The 18,927-nt window shown below is 44.1% G+C and overlaps 1 long non-coding RNA gene across 4 annotated transcripts in view; it reads right to left on the minus strand.

Moving 5' to 3' along the window:
* LOC103349546 (uncharacterized) overlaps positions 1-11,933 on the minus strand; it is a 97,044-nt gene extending 85,111 nt beyond the window's left edge. For 3 of the 4 annotated variants that reach the window (XR_007922549.2, XR_517713.4, XR_007922548.2), the window contains exons 1-3: positions 10,671-11,933; positions 8,394-8,518; positions 2,096-2,146 (exon numbers count right to left, since the gene is read on the minus strand). This is a non-coding gene — a long non-coding RNA (uncharacterized lncRNA). The remainder of the gene's footprint in view (positions 1-2,095; positions 2,147-8,393; positions 8,519-10,670) is intronic. The other variant, XR_007922547.2, reaches the window with a different exon arrangement.
* Between the last annotated feature and the right edge of the window lie 6,994 nt (positions 11,934-18,927).

Here is an 18,927-nt window from a genome sequence, read left to right on the forward strand (position 1 = left end):
GTTTGAGAGGTAGGCTTCCTGGTAGGTATGTAGGTCACTGGGTCCATGCCATTAGAAGGTAGTGCTTGCAAGAGGTTTGGTTCCAAGGGCCTGAGTTGGGCCCAGATGCTCTCTCTGCTTCCTGATTTGTCTCTCTCCACCCATACAATTTCCATCTGCTGGGCACCAAACCACCTTATCTTGTACTCACCTCTAAATAACTATGAGCTAAATAACCTTTTTCTCTTTTCAGTTAGTTGCCATAGGTATTTCATCATAGTGGTGAACAGCTGAATAACACAGATGACTACAAGGTCACTAGGTGATACAATTTTATGGAACCACTGTTATATGTCATCTGTCACTGACCAAAATATCACTATGCAACATATGACTATATATCCATAAAACGGAATACAACCTAAAATTAACTGAAAATAGGTCTTGGTAAAAAGTAAGAATGGAAATAGGAGAGGGAGGAGGAAGGGGGATAGGAGTACGGGTGGGAGGGCTGGTACGGAAGGAAGAATCACTATGTTCCTGAAGTTGTACTTATGAAATACATGAAATTTTTATTCTTTCAATTAAAGATTTCTGGGGGGAAAAATGGAATAAAAATGGAGAAAACTAAGGAAAAATGACTTACAGACACAAGGGTACTTCAAAAAGCTCACAGAAAATGTGTATTTTTTAAGATTTATTGTATTTATTTGAAAGTCAGAGTTACACAGAGAGAGGAGAGACAGAGAGAGACAGAGAGGTCTTCCATCCAATCGTTCACTCCCCAATTGGCCGCAATGGCCAGAGCTATGCCGATCCGAAGCCAGTACCAGGAGCTTCTTCCAGGTCTCCCACATGGTTGCAGGGGCCCATGAACTTGGGCCATCTTCTACTCCTTTCCCAGGCCATAGCAGAGAGCTGGATTGGAAGTGGAACAGCCAGGTCTCGAAAAGGCGCCCATATGGGATGCCGGCGCTTCAGGCCAGGGCGTTAACCCACTACGCCACAGCGCTGGCCCCAGAAAATGTGTATTATTAAAAAAAAAAAAAAAAAAAACTGCATGGGTTTCAAAAAACATGTTGCATCAAAATGAACTTTTTAATCTCACTTTTCTACAAACTTTTTGAAGTGCCCTTGCACATGCAATAATGTTGATGAATCTCAAAAGCCAGCCTCAAAAGAGTACATATTTTATAGGAAATTCTGAAAAAGGCAAACAAACCTTATTAAAAGCAATACAGTTTCCTATGGTGAAGGGTAAATGCAAGATTGACCAAAAACAGATGTAGGGAGGCTTACGGGGGCCAGAGATTGATGTTCCATATCCTAAAGTGGTGGTTTTCTCAGTGATACACATTTTTCAAAATGGTGGTGCATGTCAAACAGGTACATTTCATTGTATAGAAGTTACAACGTCACAGATTTTTTAGAGGGCAGGTATAATGGCTTAACTATTAAAATGCCCCCATCTCATATCATAGTCTCTGGGTTTTATTTCTAGCTCCAGTCCCTGATCCAACTTGCTGCTGAGGCAGAACCTTCAAGGCAGCAGTGATGGCTCAAGTAATTGAATTCCCACCATCCACATGAGACCTGGATTGAGTTCCTGGCTGCTAGCTTTAGCCTAGCAATTAGGATTTAAACTACTGATGAAAGCTATCTCTACAGTGTATTTGTGTGTGTGTGTGTACATGCGTGTGCGTGTGTCTTGCCTTTCAAATAATCAAAAATTCAATTTAAAAAATACATACTTAAAAATGACTTCATAAGAAAAAGAACGTTAACACATGGCTGAAAATGCTATTTTTAATTCTAGACCTGAAAAGAATTTTAGAGTGCACTCATCACTGAAAATTTTGATTTTTGTTTTCAAATCCAACTCCACTGTTTATTCCAAGTTAAAATGGGTGGTAGAAGTATCCCAGCTGGCATGGGGAGAAAGGTAAATAAGTCACCCTGAAATCAAAACTCAAAGACTCTTGTTGGGCTCATGAGCCAGTTAAGCAGCCCTGGCCCTAGGGCACATAAAAAATGGCATCCTGGAGATACAATCAGCATAGAAAACCTACCCCAAAGGGCTGGGGAGGAGAGGAGAGGTGGTGGTGCTAATACCAACCTGGCTCCTTTGCCGGGAACTCTTGTTATCTTGTTCTGCATTTGTCTGGTGCTGTATTTAGAAAAGATTAAATCAAAACTGTGAAATTAAAACATGCTGAGTGACAGCTCCGAGAGACAACAGCTGTGGCATTCGATTTTCATCATGTCAGGCCTGAGATCTGTATTTCAGGTCACTTTTTTCCATTGGCACTGATCCTGAAGGGCAAGAATTATCTTTCTATTGGCTATTTTCTAAAGCACCTGTTGCCTCCATGGGGTGACAGATTAATGGGGTTTAAATGGGAAGTGAGCCATGTCAAAGGTTTGGCTCCAATGGGGTCTTCCTGGGGCATCTACCTTCAGAAGTTTAAGCACAACATGATGGCTGTTGTCAACAACAACAATCTCCCATGTTATACTACCCTCCGAGGTAGGGGAGGCCTTTTAAAGCACAACATTCATTTCAATGTACACTCACAATTACAGTGGTGAACACTGTTTTCTAAATTATTTTAAAATTATTTTTAATAGTTATACCTAATATATTGTAAAGTAAATCTAAAGTAACTGAAGAATTACAAATAAATAAGGGGTATTTATTTTTCCCTTCTCAGTAGATATGTAATTCCACAGACATAAAACTAACCTTGACAAAATAAAGTCAATGGTAAATGGTTAAATGCCAACATTGGATAAACTGTGACATAATCATACAGTGGATTATCAGCAAAGAGAAGAAATTACTAGTGCATGCAGGAAAATGGATAGATCTCAAATGCACTGTGATACAGGAGGGAAGCCAAATTCAAACGACTACACCACAGCTTGATAACTCTTGCATAGCTTCTGGAAGGGGCAACTACAGAGAGAACACAGATAAGTGATTTTCAGGGACCAGGGGATACGGGAAGGATGTGACCTTAAAAGGGTACTGTGTGGGGGTGGTGCTCTGGAGGCAGACTTTAAGCACTGAAAGGACTGTTCTGTGTTTTGACTGTGGTGGTGGTTACATGGCCACACACACCTGCTAAAACTCATAGAGCTATGCATTGCCAAGGGTAAAAATCCACTGTACATAAATTATACTTAATTTTAAAAGATAAGCATTTTCACAGCTCTCCACCAAAACATGTGTTTTAACGTGGAAAACACATCAATGGTCAGGCCAGGTATCACAGATCTGAAAATCCTCACTAGATTCTAAGTGTATAAAATGAGTCATCAGACTGTTCTAAGAATAGAAAGTGAACTCTGTGAACCACAGTATTTTAGTAAGGACATAAGCCTTAAGAAGGGTTGTTGGTGCCATTGTCTGTCTCTGCATCTGTGTTCAGAGTAGTGGGGAAGGATGAGAGGCACTGTGCATTGGAAATTTTGTTCTTTTCCCTTTAGAAAACTAGGATAGTTGATTGAAAGAAAACCAGAAATTGTTTGTTGATTGCTACATTTGGTTTTAGAATACTCTATGCATGTCTTTATCTTCATAAATGGCTAGAAGTGGTTATTTAGTTCGTGACTAACTCCGTTTTCAAGACTGAGAGTGCATTTACATATCTGTTTATTCATCCTTCTTCTGTAACCTAACCTCCTTTGTTTTAGGACTCTGCTATGGTTTGGGTGCAGGCTGAGTGTAACACAAGAGTGTGCTGTAAAGGGCGTTTTGGTCCCAGGGCAGCAGTACTGGGAAGTGCTATGAAACCACTGGGAGGCGGGACCTGGTGGGATGTCCCCAGGCCTTTGAAGGTATGCCTTCATAGGGACTGTGGACCCCAGTCTTTCTCTGCTCTTGATTAGAGCTGTAATTTCATTTGATTTCTCACCTCCAATGCTGGTTAAAAAAAAAACCGCTATCAAAGTTTCTGAAGGAAAATGATTTTCAACCTAGAATTTTATACAGCTTAGATTTGACATATGCAAAAAAAAAAAAACAGTAAATTGATCTCCCAGGCATCAGCTCTTTAAAGGTACTTGAGAGTAGAGGGAGTAAGTAAAGAAGAAAATTTAAAGGATCTAGAAAACAGTGGCTCCTTGTATTGTAAGGCCTCATTCCTACAGCTGTGCAACAGGCCTGGAATGCAATCAGTCCAAAGAGGCTCAAGAAAAACCAGACACTAGAGGTCTCCTATCACCACAGAGTATACTAGAAAATTTTGGAAGAAATTATGGCAGATAATGCAAAGACAAAAATTTTTGTAAATTAGAAACTCTAAGAAAAACAACAGACTACAAAAAAGGACATCTAATTATACTATACCATTTTCTCTGCTCTGAAGAATACTGGCACAGGTGTTTGGCCTAGTGCTTAAGATGCTAGTTGGGGGTGCCACAACCCATATTGAATTCCTGGGTTCAAGTCCCACCTCTGCTTCCAATTTCAGCTTCCTGCTAATGCAGACTCTGGGAGGCAGCAGGTAATGGTTCAAATAGTTGGGTCCTTGCCACCGGTACAGAAGACTGAGTTCCTGAGTTCCTGGCTTTGGCCTGACACAAACTGGCTATTGTGAGCATTTGAGGAGTGAACAGTGGGTAGGAGATCTCTCTCTCTCTCCCTCTGCCTTTCAAACAAATAAATAAAATTTAAAGAATATTCATACAGTCTCAATAATACAAATATTTTTTAAGACTTTCTGACTTTCAGGGTTAATCTAATAGACACACTCCAGAACACCTAATTATGTAAATGTTAATAAAGCTAAAATGACATATAGATGACAGAATCCAACAAGCACAAAGAGAAAAGAAAGCTGAAGATAAAGATGAGGCATATGTACTTTTAACAAAATATTTATATTGTCTATCAGTGATTTAAAATATCTATTGATGTTTAAATATTTTACTGAAAGTCCTAAGTGGTATAAGAAAGAAATCCTCACTTATCATGAACAGGAAATCAACGGACATTGTAGCTCCAAGCATCTAACACTTGTGTGCACTCCATTAAGTCATTTCCTTTACCTTGATCAAAATCCATTGAAGAATTATGTCTAAGTATACCAAGTCCTCACCGTGGTATTCATAATTCACTAGAATTTCTAAAAAGTTACAGTTTTTGCATTTGGTTTTCTTATATGCCCCCTGCATTCCAGCCACAGGAAACTACAAGCACATGCAGCCGCTGGCATGCTCAGTCCTCAGCCTTCTATTGCTACAGCTAAAACACCTGAGAAGAGCCTCTTGGGAAGGAAAATGTCTACTTTGACTTACAGGTGGGAGGCTAACATTTCAGGTTCAGTTGGCCCTGCTAGTCTGGCTTCTAGCTGGGTGAGGGGCTGGCCCTTGTGTGCGTATGCAGAGGAATGATCACACCGTGAACCAAAAGCAGAGATAGGAGCTAGGCCAAACTCAGCTTACAAAATGACCCTCTTACAAGAACTTCCTTCTGAGGGCATGTCACACAACATAAAGACCTCCCACTGGGCCCGCCTCCTATCCGCCATAATTAGATCAAGTCTCCACTCTTAATCCAGCAACCGTTAACATGACACTTTGGGGCTTAAATATCTTCCCAAGTTTGGGGAGCCAAATGCTGTTCAAACCATAACAGCACGTGCCTGTAAAAGGAAGGAGACTTTTGAAAGGAAGGACTAAGACTTTTGAGAAGCTGATAAACCTCGGTCATGTGAAATTTTATGAGAACTCAAGACACACATGTAGTGTTGGCAATATGAAAGCTGTGGGTAATATTTCTTTGCTTGCAGAGGGAAGATCCTATGACCCTTGAGTTACAGGGCCTGTGTTTCTATTATGCCAATAGCCCCTTGGTAAAACAGCTCTAATAAGAAACTTTGCAATACTTTTCTTTAATCTCTTTAATATTGCAAATATCACGAAAACCACAGTGAGGAGTTGGAGATAACATAAAAAAGATCATGGGTGTCTACAAGGCACATAAGAGAGATTCCTTTCTTCATAACTCCTGGTAATTTGCATGTTCAGTGGTTTGACTGGCTCAGTTTGAAATATAGAGCAATAATGACACCTGGTCAAGCCAGTTGAAACAAAACGACAATTGATATGTTTCAAGAGTACATTTACAAAACAATTTTTAAATTTCTTTTATATTTACTTATTTGAAAGGTGGAGAGAGAGAGAGAGATCTTCCATCTGCTACTTCACTCCTCAAATGCCCACAACAGCCAGAGCTGGGCCAGGGTGAAGCTAGAGGTCAGGAACTCAGCCTCCCATGTGGGTGGCAGGGACCAGGTACTTGAATCATCACCTGCTGCCTCCCAGGATGTGCATTAACAGGAAGCCAGAATCAGAAGTGGATGGAGGACTCAAACTCAGGCATGCTGATGTGGGACGCAGACATCACTTCCAGCATCTTAACAGCAGTACCAAATGCCTGCCCCTTCAAGAGCACATATTTTATTCAATATGAATGCAGACTACTATTTCAGGCTGTCTTAGTAGGATGGCTACAAGCAATGTGTGTTTGCTGTATTAATATTTTTGTTGCAATTGACCTTCTTTTATTGTAAGCAATAGAAACCAATGGAAGCTAGTGCTTGGCCCCATCAAAAATAACTAGAAAAAAATGGAAAGACAGTGAATAGGTTTTAGAACAAAAGAAGAGTTAAAACAATTGAGTTAAGAGAGGACAGCAACTGGGGCTGCTCTGTTATTCCCGGTGGTAAAACAAAACAACCAACAAACAGGCACATGCTTGGCTGGCATCTTTTGATTCAGATGATCAATCATTCAGATGACTCAGTCTCAACCATATTATTCAATTTTATATATTTTATATTATATATATAAATTATATATTTATATATATAAACTATATATATTTATATATAAAATTTATATATAATTTATATAAAAATTATATATATTTATATATTTTTATATAAAGTTATATATAAATTATATATATTTATATATAAATTATATTATATATTTACATATATAAATATATAATTTATATATAATATATAAAATTCATATATAAATTATATATTTATATATAAATATTATATATATAATTTATTTAAGACAGAGTCAACAGATAACTCCCATTTGCTCTTCACTTTCCAAATGCTCCAGGTTGGGTAAGGCCAAAGCCAGAAGCCCAGATGGAGGGGTGGGGGTGGGAGAGAGCAAGAGCCAGAAAGATAGAATCTTCCATCCACTGGTTCACTCCCCAAATGGCTTCAACAGCCAAGGCTGGGCCAGGCCAAATCCATGAGCCAGGAGCTTCACTCGGTTCCCCACATAGGTAGCAGGGGCCCACGTACTTGGGCCACCTTCTGCTGCTTTCCCAGGCGCATTAGCAGGGAGCTGGATCAGAAATGGAGCAGCTGGGACTCAAACCAGTGCCCATATGGAATGCTGATGTTACATGTCGCAGCTTAATCCTCTCCACCACAATGTCAGTCCTCCAAGTTATTGTTAAATGATGCTTATTTTAATATCATCTTTTACATAAGGCATTTACATTTACTGAAACTAAAATTTTCAGATCTCCCTGTTATATGTGGATTGAATTGTGTTCCCCCAAAGAGCTTTATTGAAGTCCTAACCCGCGGTAACTATGGATGTGATCTGATCTAGAAATAGGGTCTTTTCAGATTATTATATAACTATGTTCTTTTATTTATTTATTTATTTATTTACAGGCAGAGTTTGACAGTGAGAGAGAGACAGAGAGTTCACCCCCAAAACGGCCGCTACGGCCGGCATGCTGCGCCGATCCAAAGCCAGGAGCCAGGTGCTTCCTCTGGTCTCCCATGCGGGTGCAGGGCCCAAGGACCTGGGCCATCCTCCACTGCCTTCCAGGGCCACAGCAGAGAGCTGGACTGGAAGAGGGGCAACCGGACAGAATCTGGCGTCCCAACCAGGACTAGAACCCAGAGTACCGGCGCCGCAGGCAGAGGATTAGCATAGTGAGCCAGGGCGCCGGCCCCTTAACTATGTTCTTATAAGAAGATGATATGGAGACAAAGACAGAGGCAGCCTGCCATGCAACCCCAGCAGCAATGACTGGAATAACAGTTAGAAGCCAAGACCCTCCAAAGATCCAGGACCTCCACTGGAACCCAGCCAAGAGGCCAGCAAATATTCTACCCAGCATCTCAGAGGGAGCATGGCCCTGCTGACAGCTTGACTGCAGACTTCTGGCCTCCAGAACTCTAACAGAATGGATTTCTATTTTCAAGTCACCCAGGTCACGGTATTTTACGACAGCACCCCTAGGACACTAATGCATGCTCCCTCCCGCATGACATCCTGTTTGTCTCTCCCTTCCACCAGTCCCAGCATGTAACTCTCCATTATTATGATGCTTCCCAAGTTTTATTATACACACATCTTACCTGTGGACTTTGCAAAGGTGAAAATTCAGATTCAGCAGTTATGGATAGGTCTCAGAATACAGGTCATACAAGCTGCCGGTGCTGCCCAGGCTGCTGGACCAAGGACCAGTCTAGGAGAAGCTAGGCTACGAGACAGAGAGGATATCTTTGTCAGACACATATCATATCTAGGTTTTTTGCCACTATGCTAACAAAGATGATAAAGAAAAACTTATGGAGAAAGATGAAAATGAAATGAGGAAACAAGTAAAATATCCAAAAATAGAAAAATCTCAAAATAGGCTCCCAGATTATCCACCAGTCACCATCATCCTCTGAAAAAATTTAGAATACAAAGAACTCACACTTGATTTCTAAAGAAGTGAATTTCTTAGAGCCAGCATTATGGATAAAACTGCCCCCTGCAATATCAGCATCCCGTATGGGCTCTGGTTTGTGTCCTGGCTGCTCCACTTCCAAGCCAGCTCCCTATTAATGGCCTGGGAAAAGTAGTGGAAGATGGCTCAGGTACTTGAACCCCTGCCATCCCTGTGGGAGACCTGGAAGAATCTCCTGGCTCCAGCCTGGCCCTGCTCTGGTCATTGCAGCCATCTCTGGGAGTGAACCAGCAAATGGGAGATCTGTCTCTCCCTCTCTTTCAAATAAAATAAAATTTTTTAAGAAGAGAATTTCTCAATACAATAGTGAGTTGATATTTTATGTGAACACACATACTTTAAAACAGCGATTGCAAATGACTACAATGGAAACACTGCAGACAGAGAAGAGCAAACTCCATATGGAGCAATGTAGGCCAACCATCCCAGGGTTAGGGAGTTTTCTACTGTGCTTTTTACTGGGAACAGCGGAATTTTGCAAACTTCATCGACCAATTATGAAAAGCACAGCAAAATACCTACTCTGGGGCTTTACCTTCAGAGGTAGTATTTCTTTAGGCCTAGGGCCTGGCCTAGGAATTAGTGTTTTCAAAATGCACTGGTGGTAATTCTGATACAGATTCAGACTTGGGAAATACTACACTGAAATAAAGAAAATTTGCTCCAGGCTGGGCCTTGTGGTGCAAGGTTAAGGTGTTGAGTGGGATGCATCCCACACTGGAGTGCCTGGGTTAAGTTCTGGCTAATCCACACTTTCGATCCAGTTTCCTGCCGATACACCTGAGACGTAGCAGGTAATGACACAAGTACTTGGGTTCCTACCAGCTTCGTGAAAGACCAGAATGGAGTTCCTAGCTTGTGGGTTTGGCCTGGCCCAACTCTGGTTGTTGTAGACATTCAAGAGTAGATGGAAGATTCTCTCTTGTTCTCACCCTGCCTTGCAAATAAACAAAGAATAAATCATTTCTGAAAACAGAATTTATAGGTACTCAATTTTATTAAAAAGAAATTTGTCTATATTCATACACAGTTTAAGCAAACATAACACCATACATAAGGGCAAATTTAGAAACATGATCACTGCCTGTCGTCAGCACTTCAAAATCAGTTTTGGAGGTGAGTGTTGGCGATGGTAGGGATTCTTCCCAGGTCTACAACAGAAGGTCCACACTCTCAGGGGCTCCATCAATAGTGGATTTAAATCCCAGGTGTGCATAAGCAACACTGATAGGCTGGTCAATAAAAATTCTAGGCTCTCAGCCTAGGCCAGTCTGAGTCCACAGTATGGACCCAGGCCTGAGAAACTATTTAAAAAAAATTTTTTTGAAAGGGTTAAAGAGAGCTCTTCCATCCGCTGGTTCACTCCCTAAATGGCCTCCACCAGCCCTGGCCAACGCCAGGAGCTTCTTCCCGGGTCTCCTAAGTGGGTGCAGGGCACTTGGGCCACCTTCCCAGGCTCACTCGCAGGGAGCTTTATGGGAAGTGGAGCAGCCAGGGCTCTGAAGGGCATCCTCTTGGGATGCTGGCGGCACAGGCCGGGGCTTCGCCCACCGCCAGCCGTGCAGGCCCAAGGGTCAGAGGCAGGTGGTCAAGGGCTGCAGCTGAGGCCCCGCCTGCCACTCTCCCCGTTCCTCTCTGCTTTAGCAGCGTTGCCACCCCTGTCCCAGGACAGAAGCCAAGAGCCGCCTGAGGTGCAGATAAGCACGTCTCGGCCTCCGCCCTTTCGCAAAAAGCCACTCGAAGCCCGCACACACGAGACGTCAAGTGCCAACGTGACCTGCGTCACCACCATTGCGGGGCCCGGTGCAGAAATAACCTCAAGCCAAAAACGCGGGACGAGATGAGCTCGGTTCCACAGAAGCACTGCCCCCCCACCCCCACCCCGGAGGTCATCGCTGACCACCGCGCGACGGCGACGTCAGGGCTGCTGTTGCAACAGGCTTCTGACAGAAGAAAGAGATGGGTAAGCGAGATGGCGCGCGGAGGCCGCTCACGGCTCTGGGTCGGGACTCCGCGCCGAAGCACGCGGCTCTGTCGAAAAGCCGCGGCCCTGCGGCCGCGACGCGGCAGCCATGGACGCCAGGCCGCGTGCGCGCCCCGGCCACAGGCGCTGCGCACGCAGCTGACGGCAGGGAACTCCGCGGGGCCGCGAGGGCGGTGAGTCAGCGCTGAGTCACGCCCGGCGCTACGTGCGGCCCGAGCGCGGCCCACGGCTTCCGGGAAGACCCTCCCCCGCGCGCCGCCGTGCCGGGCCTCGCAGTCCCACGCTCGCCGGCACGCACTGCCTCTCCTGCAGCCTGGTGACGTCCAGGACTCCCCGCCCCGGGGAGAGCGAAGTGACAGATGTTGACAGAGCTGGGGCGGAGGCTTTCATCGCGTGTGTTTCCTCAAAGCTGAGATTCCCGTCGCTCTGGTTTTCACGCCGCTCCCCTCTGCACACACACACGTCCCAGTTTTTTCCTGGCAGGGGAGGGACACGCAGCTCTTTTTATAGTTTCTTAACGAGGCCCGGGAAGAAGGAATTAATAAAACATGTGTTGAAAATCAGGCCTCCGACCATCCCGCTGCCTGGGGGCCTCGGGTTACCATCGCGGGGGCTCAATTGTCAGGGAAGCGGGTGGGTGGAGGGGCTCAGGACGGCCACTCTGATGGGCTGCTTTGTCGCTTGTCCAAGGGCTGGAGACATATTTGATAAGGATCCGATGTGTGGGGGGCCGTAGCTAACCTCCTCTTGTCCTGATTGTCAGAGGACGCTTTGTTGGTCTTAGAAAACACGACAGCTCCCGGTCGACAGCAGGTGCTGGGCCGTGAAGTGCAGCCCCTCAGTGGGACAGCCCTGGCCCTCCTGGTGGGGTCGCTCTGATGTAGGGTCAGTTTGTGGGGTGGCGTTCAAGACAGAGCCAGCCTGAGGCTTTGGCCTTTGTTGTGTCTCAGCTGCTGCCAATTGTTCTGCGTCCTGGGCCAGCTTGGATTCCCCCTTACCCCACCAAGTGCGTGTGAGTTGATGCAAAACACCAGTGTCTGCTTGTATTTTGACTGCTCCTCTTACAGGGAAGGAGACTGAAATAATTAGAGGTTGAACTGACTCACCAAGGTTGCACAAAGGCCTGACTTCCCAAGCTTTGAAAGAAGGAAAAAAAGCCACCAAGCTGAACTAAAATAAGAAAAGATGAAAAGGCGCGGGATGCATAGTAAAAGCCCCAAGAGCAAATTGAATTGTGGGAACCAGAAGTGGACTCTGATAGACATGAGCCATTCGAACAGATCCACTAAATGGCTAGCCTTTTTAAAAAATCAGTTTATTCTTGTGTAAGGTAACTGCAGATTTAAACATACACATCATTTGAGGTTTAAAAAACTGCGCCTGATTCTGATTCATTATTTTTAGCTCATCCTCGCTGATGCTACCTTGGCACATGGAGTGGCTGTCTTCAGTTTGAAACCCACATTCTCCATAGCAGTGTGAACTTGGGCTAGTTTCTTAGCTTCCCTAAGCCTGTCATCTCCTCTGTAAAAAGGGAATCATAATTACCATTCACCAGTTGGTAGAAGCAGTATTACGTGACACGGTGACTTATAGAAAAAGTGAAGCCCAGGCTGGATGCTTTGGCGCAGAAGGCTAAGCCACATCCCGTTTCTGAGCGCTGGTTTGAGCCCCAGCTACTCCACTCCTAATCCAGCTCCCTACTATGCACCTGGGAAGCCACAGAGGGTGGTCCAAGGACTTGAGTTCCTGCCGCCCAGATGGAGTGCCTCACTCTGGCTTTGGCCTGGCCTAGCCCTGACTGTTGTACCCGTTTGGAGAGTGAATCAGCAGGTGGGAGATCCCTCTATCTTGATCTCAATTTCCATCTGATCTCGATTTCTATTTCTATCTATCCCTATCACTATCTCACTCTAGTCTTTTTCTCTTTCCACCATATGGGAGACCTGGATGGAGTTTCAGGCTCCTGGCTTTGTCCTGGCCCAGGGCTGGCTGTTGTGGCCGTCTGGGGAGTGCTCCAGTGGACATAATATCTCTTTCTCTCTGTCTCTTCCTTTCTCTATGCAACTCTGACTTTCAAAACAATAAAATAAATCCTTAAAAAACAAAACAAAAAACTTGTTTCATATTGTCATTATTATTGAACTTGACTGAACTGTTGATCAGGTCCCAAAGAAGTGCTACTTACAACTAAAACGTTTTAGGAATCATCACAAACACAGTGGTTCAGTGATTTCATTGATTTGGGGTCAGATCCTAGATTCTAGGATTCTACTAGATCCTAAAGCATCTGGAGTATTATTTAATGTTTCTTGAACATGTGAAGACTGCTGAAAGACATAAGGAAACCTAAATCAAAAGAATGCCTACAACCATCAATTGACCAAAAAAGTGATAAGCAGGGGCCAATGTTGTGAGCTAAGCCGCCATCTGTGATACCAGCATCCCAAGTCAATTCCAGTTGCAGTCCCTGCTACTCCACTTCTGATCCAGCTCCTTGCCAATGCACCTGGGAAAGCATCCGAGGATGGCCCAAGTACTTGGGTCCCTGCTACTCAGGTGGGAAACGGAGATGGAATTCCAGGCTCTTGGCTTCCATCTGGCCCAATCCCAGATGTTTCAGCCTTTGGGGGTTATCCAGTAAATAAAAGATTGCTATCTTTCTTCACCACTCTTTCTGTAACTCTGCCTTTCAAATAAAATTAACACATATATTTATTAATGTGATGAGGCAAAACCACCAAGTAAGAGCCTTTTCCCCTGACCACAGAGAAAGTTCCTTGACAGGGTAGCATAGCAGCCATGGGGCAGAAGACAGAGCCTTGCCCTTTAAAGTACAGATCAACTCCTTTGACATAAAGTGACTCAGGATTGTCCTGACACAGACATTTGGTTCTTTCCTGCTTGGAAGTCTGATAAGCATTGCTATTGATGGAGGCAGGTGACCTATCTCACAGCATCTTCTCCAAGCAGCGTGTAAGTAGTACACATTCTCTTGAAACAATAACGTAAGTGTTTGTCTTAGTTAGCTCAGGTGCTGCAGCATAGTCAGCTGGTTGGTTTGAAAAACAGAACTTTATTTTTTGCAGCTGGGGAAACAGGGAAGTCAAAGTTCAAGGTGCTGGCAAGGAGACTTCCTTCAGTGGTCTCTGTCCTTGGCTGTGTGTTCCTGTGACTCTTCTTTGTGTGTGTGCAGGGCAGAGAGGAAGGTGGAGTAAGGGTGAGGTTTACAACTTCAACCCATTAATTTGCTAGAAGACAAAAGTGTGACAGATTTAGCTAAGGATCAAACCGGTTTTTATGTGGGATTCTAGAGTCAGGCGATGTTTCCTTCTGTGAGACACAGGGAGTGCTTCACTGCCCATAGCAGGGCGAGGAGGAAACAGAATAATAGAGAGAAGCGAACTGGTTAACACCAGGTTACTCCAAGTTATTTTTTTCTTTTTCTGTGGTAACAGTTTAAGCAGCGGGGACTACCTTACTACAGTGACTCAGGTTGGCTGTGCCTTTTCCAAATAGTGACTGGGAATCTCCTATTTTCAGGAAAAACTGATCTATTTGGGAACTTAACTGTTTCCTTAAATTTTCAGTTTGATTATGTAGCATTTAGCATGAATGACTCCATTTTGGTGTGGTCTGTTGGAGCTTAATATGGGAGCTCAGACCCAAGCAACAGTTTCCTATACATTTTACTTAACAAGGGATGCTGATTCAGGCAATAGAGGTTTCTTTCAAAATCACCTCAAGGCCGGCACCACAGCTCACTTGGCTAATCCTCCGCCTGCAGCGCCAGTACTCTGGGTTCTAGTCCCGGTTGCGGTGCCAGGTACTAGTCCCGGTTGCTCCTCTTCCAGTCCAGCTCTCTGCTGTGGCCTGGGAAGGCAGTGGAGGATGGCCCAAGTCCTTGGGCCGTGCACCCGCATGGGAGACCAGGAGGGAGCACCTGGCTCCTGGCTTCAGATCAGCGCAGTGCGCCAGCCGTAGTGGCCAGCTGAGGGGTGAACCAACAGAAAAGGAAGACCTTTCTCTCTGTCTCTCTCTCTCACTGTCTAACTCTGCCTGTCGGAAAAAAAAAAAAAAAAAAAAAAAAGACCAGAGAGTCTCATGTGCCCATTCTAGCACCCATAATATGCAACAACACATTGTGAACAGAGAAAGCCCTCAGTAAAGAGCAATCTTGTCACTAGCTTAATATTCCAAACACTTGATTAAAAAAAAGAAATTAGGTCACAAAGAGATCATACTCTTCCCAGATCATAAACTCATAAAACGAGACATCTGATGTGTGGGCCTCTATGTTCTATTTGAAAAATGAAAGGATTTATACTTTGTGATCCCAAAAGTTCTTTCAGGATTTCTTTTGTTTTTTTTTTTAAACCATAGTTTACAGAACATTGTTACATTATTATGAGCCAGACACTGAACTAAATAAACACTTTATAGATGTTCTTTGATGTAATCTTTGTAAAAACATCTTTGTGATGTGAGGTGGTGTAATTCTTATTTTCACTGATAAGGAAGCAAATAGGAAGTTGAAGTCAGTTGCCCAAGGGTACTCCACTCATAAGCCGTGGAACAGAGTTGGATTGGAATCCAGGTCTGTCCAACCGCAGAGCCCGAGATCTTAATCACAGTGCCCTTCCGCCTCCCCTCTGCTCTCCTCGTCTCTATGCATGTCCTGTGACTGGGAGAAGCTAACTATTTCATCTAAGCTTTCACACCTAGGAATCGCCAGAGGTATGATTGATTCCACGAGTAACTCTCCATAAGCTTTAGGTAAATACGTTATTGATGAATATTTAGAATGGAGTTAGTTGATTTAGCCTATTTTGATAAGCTTATTGATATGGAATATAATTAATAATGAATATAATCAGCTGTGTTTGTGGAATAGGCAAGTTTATTTTGCAGTTTACACAAATTTTTATATATATATATATATCCCCTCTTAATCAGCTCAGAAAGGAGTAATAACAGGTTTTGCATTATCAGTGTTTCTGTGCAAGAATAAATACAGTTTCATGCCCTGAGTTCGAATTTTGGTTTGGGTCGTCTCAGAGTGTACTTGTCCTTAGGAGAAAGAACCTCTGAAAGCCCAGCTCTTGAACTACAGGAAGGAACAGCCATGGACTCCTGCCTGCAAGAGTTTGTTTTCTAGTCCAAGGAACAAAGTCAAGAGAGAAATTCTAGGGCCCAGTGGGACACTGTTTGACTAAGCTCTGTTCCTGAATAAGCCCCAGGAAGTATCCTTAAGGGGCGCCTTGTGAAGCCAGGCAGGCTGTGCCCTGTTCAGGTAATGATGCCCCCCCTGCAGGATCCCCAAAGTGAAAGAAACAATATCAAAGGGAGGGATGTCCCCAGCAGGATGACATCATCACTCATCACCAACCAAAACATTCCTGGATCTACCCTGGGACTTTCTACCACCAGACCAAAGTATAAGCTGGCATCCAGCCCAACGGATGAGGGCTTGTTCTAAGTCTCTTCTCCATGCCAGGCCCCGAAGAAATTAAGGGTAACAGCAAAAAACAGGCTCTTCCCCATGGCCTCAATGTCACTGAGTTACCTTTCAAGCGAAAAGCGGTTGTTTACATCCTCATTTGGGTTTATTCCATGCATGCTTCTGTAGATGTGACTGGAGAATAAGTCACTGGTGTTTCTCAATGAGTTTTGAAGAAGACAGGAAATTTTGGAGATTATAATACCATATGAATGTGCCAAGGAGCTTTTATTGTTATTAAAAATTGTAAGAAAGCACAGCTCTGCTAATAGTTTTGTCTGGCTGCAGGAAATCCCAGAGTACATCTAGGAATATCTTGGTTGACGACAGTGATGACATCATTGTCCGCATCATCCTTACAGTGGAGATTCCCTCTTTGATACTGTTCCCTGCCCACAGAAGGCTCTCTGGGAGCTTGTCCTCACTTTAGTAGACCATCACCTGCTAGCACCACCAGGCACCCAGCAAAGTCATTTCTTCAAAGACAGAGCTTGCCCCTCAACCCTAGAATTTCTTTGACTGTGTTCTTTAAGTTAGAAACCAAACTCTTGCCAAATGTTGATCTACATACAACTTTTCTTTTCGATAAGGTAAGCTGATGGGGGCTGGCATTGTGGCTCGGTGGATAATGCTGCCACCTGCAGTGCTGTTATCCAATATAGGCTCCGGTTCACATGCCCGCTACTCCACTTTCTAGCCAGCTCTCTGCTAATGCACCTGGGAAAAGCAGCAGAAAATGGCCACAATGCTTGGGTGGGCCTTTGCCACCCACGTAGGAGACCTGCAAGAAGCTCCTGGCTCCAGGCTTCAGCCTGGCTCAGCGCTGACATTGCAGAGGTCTGGGGAGTAAACCAGTAGACAGAAGATTCTCTCTCTCTCTCTCTCCCCCCCCCCCTTCTTCTCTCCATCACTCTAATTTTCAAAATAAATAAATAAAATTTGATCAGGTAGCAGATCGTTATAAATTAGAGCAGGTCCTAGTTCAGCTGATATCTGTCCTTTTTTGTCTGGCCTAAGCCTGTACCTTACTTAACACTGCATACTTTGTAGGAAAGAACTTCCTTTCTAATGAGAATGGAAGGTCTTTTTTTCAGGATCTAGGAATGAAAGACTGAGAGACCCAAATAAATTAGACCTATGAATAAAATCTAGAAGTCTGCTGTTGAAGTGCTGTTATCCACACTTTGCATTAATATGGAGGAAATGGCTGTAGTTTTACAATAAGTGGATCCATTATATGAATAAAAGCAGTGCTGATGAATGACAGGCACAGCATTACATTGGCTCTGCCCTTCGATGCAGCCCTGAGCTTTACACAGCACTCCATTAACACAACGTGGCATCATATCGTTATCCCACGTCTAGAGATAAAGTAAGAGTCAAGATTAGGTGCGTTCTTTGAGACCATCAGAGAGGAGGCAGGGCCCGTATGCCTCTTATGGCAGATCCAGCCTATGACTGCGTTTTATCACTTGGGGGCAGGAAACCCTTTAGAAGTGATAGGAGAGGGGTAGCACAGATTGCCCAGCAACCCCCGGAGAGGAGGTGTGGGATGCTCAGTGCAGAAGCACCTTGGGAGCTTTGTCTAGGGAACTCCCAGATCACAAGGCAGCCCCAGGGGCTGCGCTGCCGATGTTGCTACCACATCAGAAATGCTGAAGAATAAATTCCAGGACTGTGGCACGAATAAACCCACCTCATGATTGGCACCGCCATGCGTGAAACAGTGCTCTTCAGCAAGTGCTCGGCCAAGGCTTGGGTACACTGCACCTCCCAAGAATTTGACAGAAAAAGAAAACTCCAGGAACTTGAGGACCACCCACCATACATCCACCTAAGTGAGGGATGGGACTGGGGGTCAGATCTGCCTCAATTATTATTTATATTTCTGTCCTGTGTTAAATTACACCAAATCTAGAGACATATATCCATTCCTGAGAGCAAGCTTTCAAAAATAAATAAACACACAAATAAAAACACAGAACTTTAAATAGTAGCCTTAAAATTCTACTCAAAAATGTTCCTTAGTCTAAGCATTTACAGTGTTGGTGCCTGGATGTGCCCTGCTGTGTGCATTACAGGCAATTATACCCTGTCAATCACAAGTTCAGACTCTCGGTCAGAATGAGCAAACATACAGTGACAGTATTAGTAAGAGTTATGATTTATTATTATTGCATAATAATAATAAAGAGGGTAAAGATGATTGTCTTCATGTAAATAACACTTATTAAGGGCTTATCACGTACCAGGTCTCAGGGTAAGCTCTGTATCTCCTCTAGTACTTACAACAATCTCACAAGGCACTATTGCCCTCAGTTTGCAAAAGCAGATTCTTAGATCAAGACATTGCCCAAAGTCATCCAGCTTTTGAGCATCCATCTGTTAAGCAGATGAGCCAAGATTCCAGCTCAAAGTTGTTTGCCTCCAGGCCCGTGATTTTGTGAAAAATGACATGAGCACAGCACTGGATTAGTTGTGTGTGTAGCCATGTGTACACGCATTGTAGCATGAACATCTCAGACACAGACTGGGGCCTGCTGGCATGTAGCTTGTTCTGTAGCTGCACTGTGTCTGACTCAGGAGGTGGAAGGAGGCCTGGGGTTGTCCATCCTTCTCCACCCCCGCCAGGCCCTGGTGAAGCAGAACCAAACTCACATGGTCCTGATGGTC

The sequence above is a fragment of the Oryctolagus cuniculus genome, chromosome 14, assembly GCF_964237555.1.
Source record: "Oryctolagus cuniculus chromosome 14, mOryCun1.1, whole genome shotgun sequence".
Classification (NCBI taxonomy): domain Eukaryota; kingdom Metazoa; phylum Chordata; class Mammalia; order Lagomorpha; family Leporidae; genus Oryctolagus; species Oryctolagus cuniculus.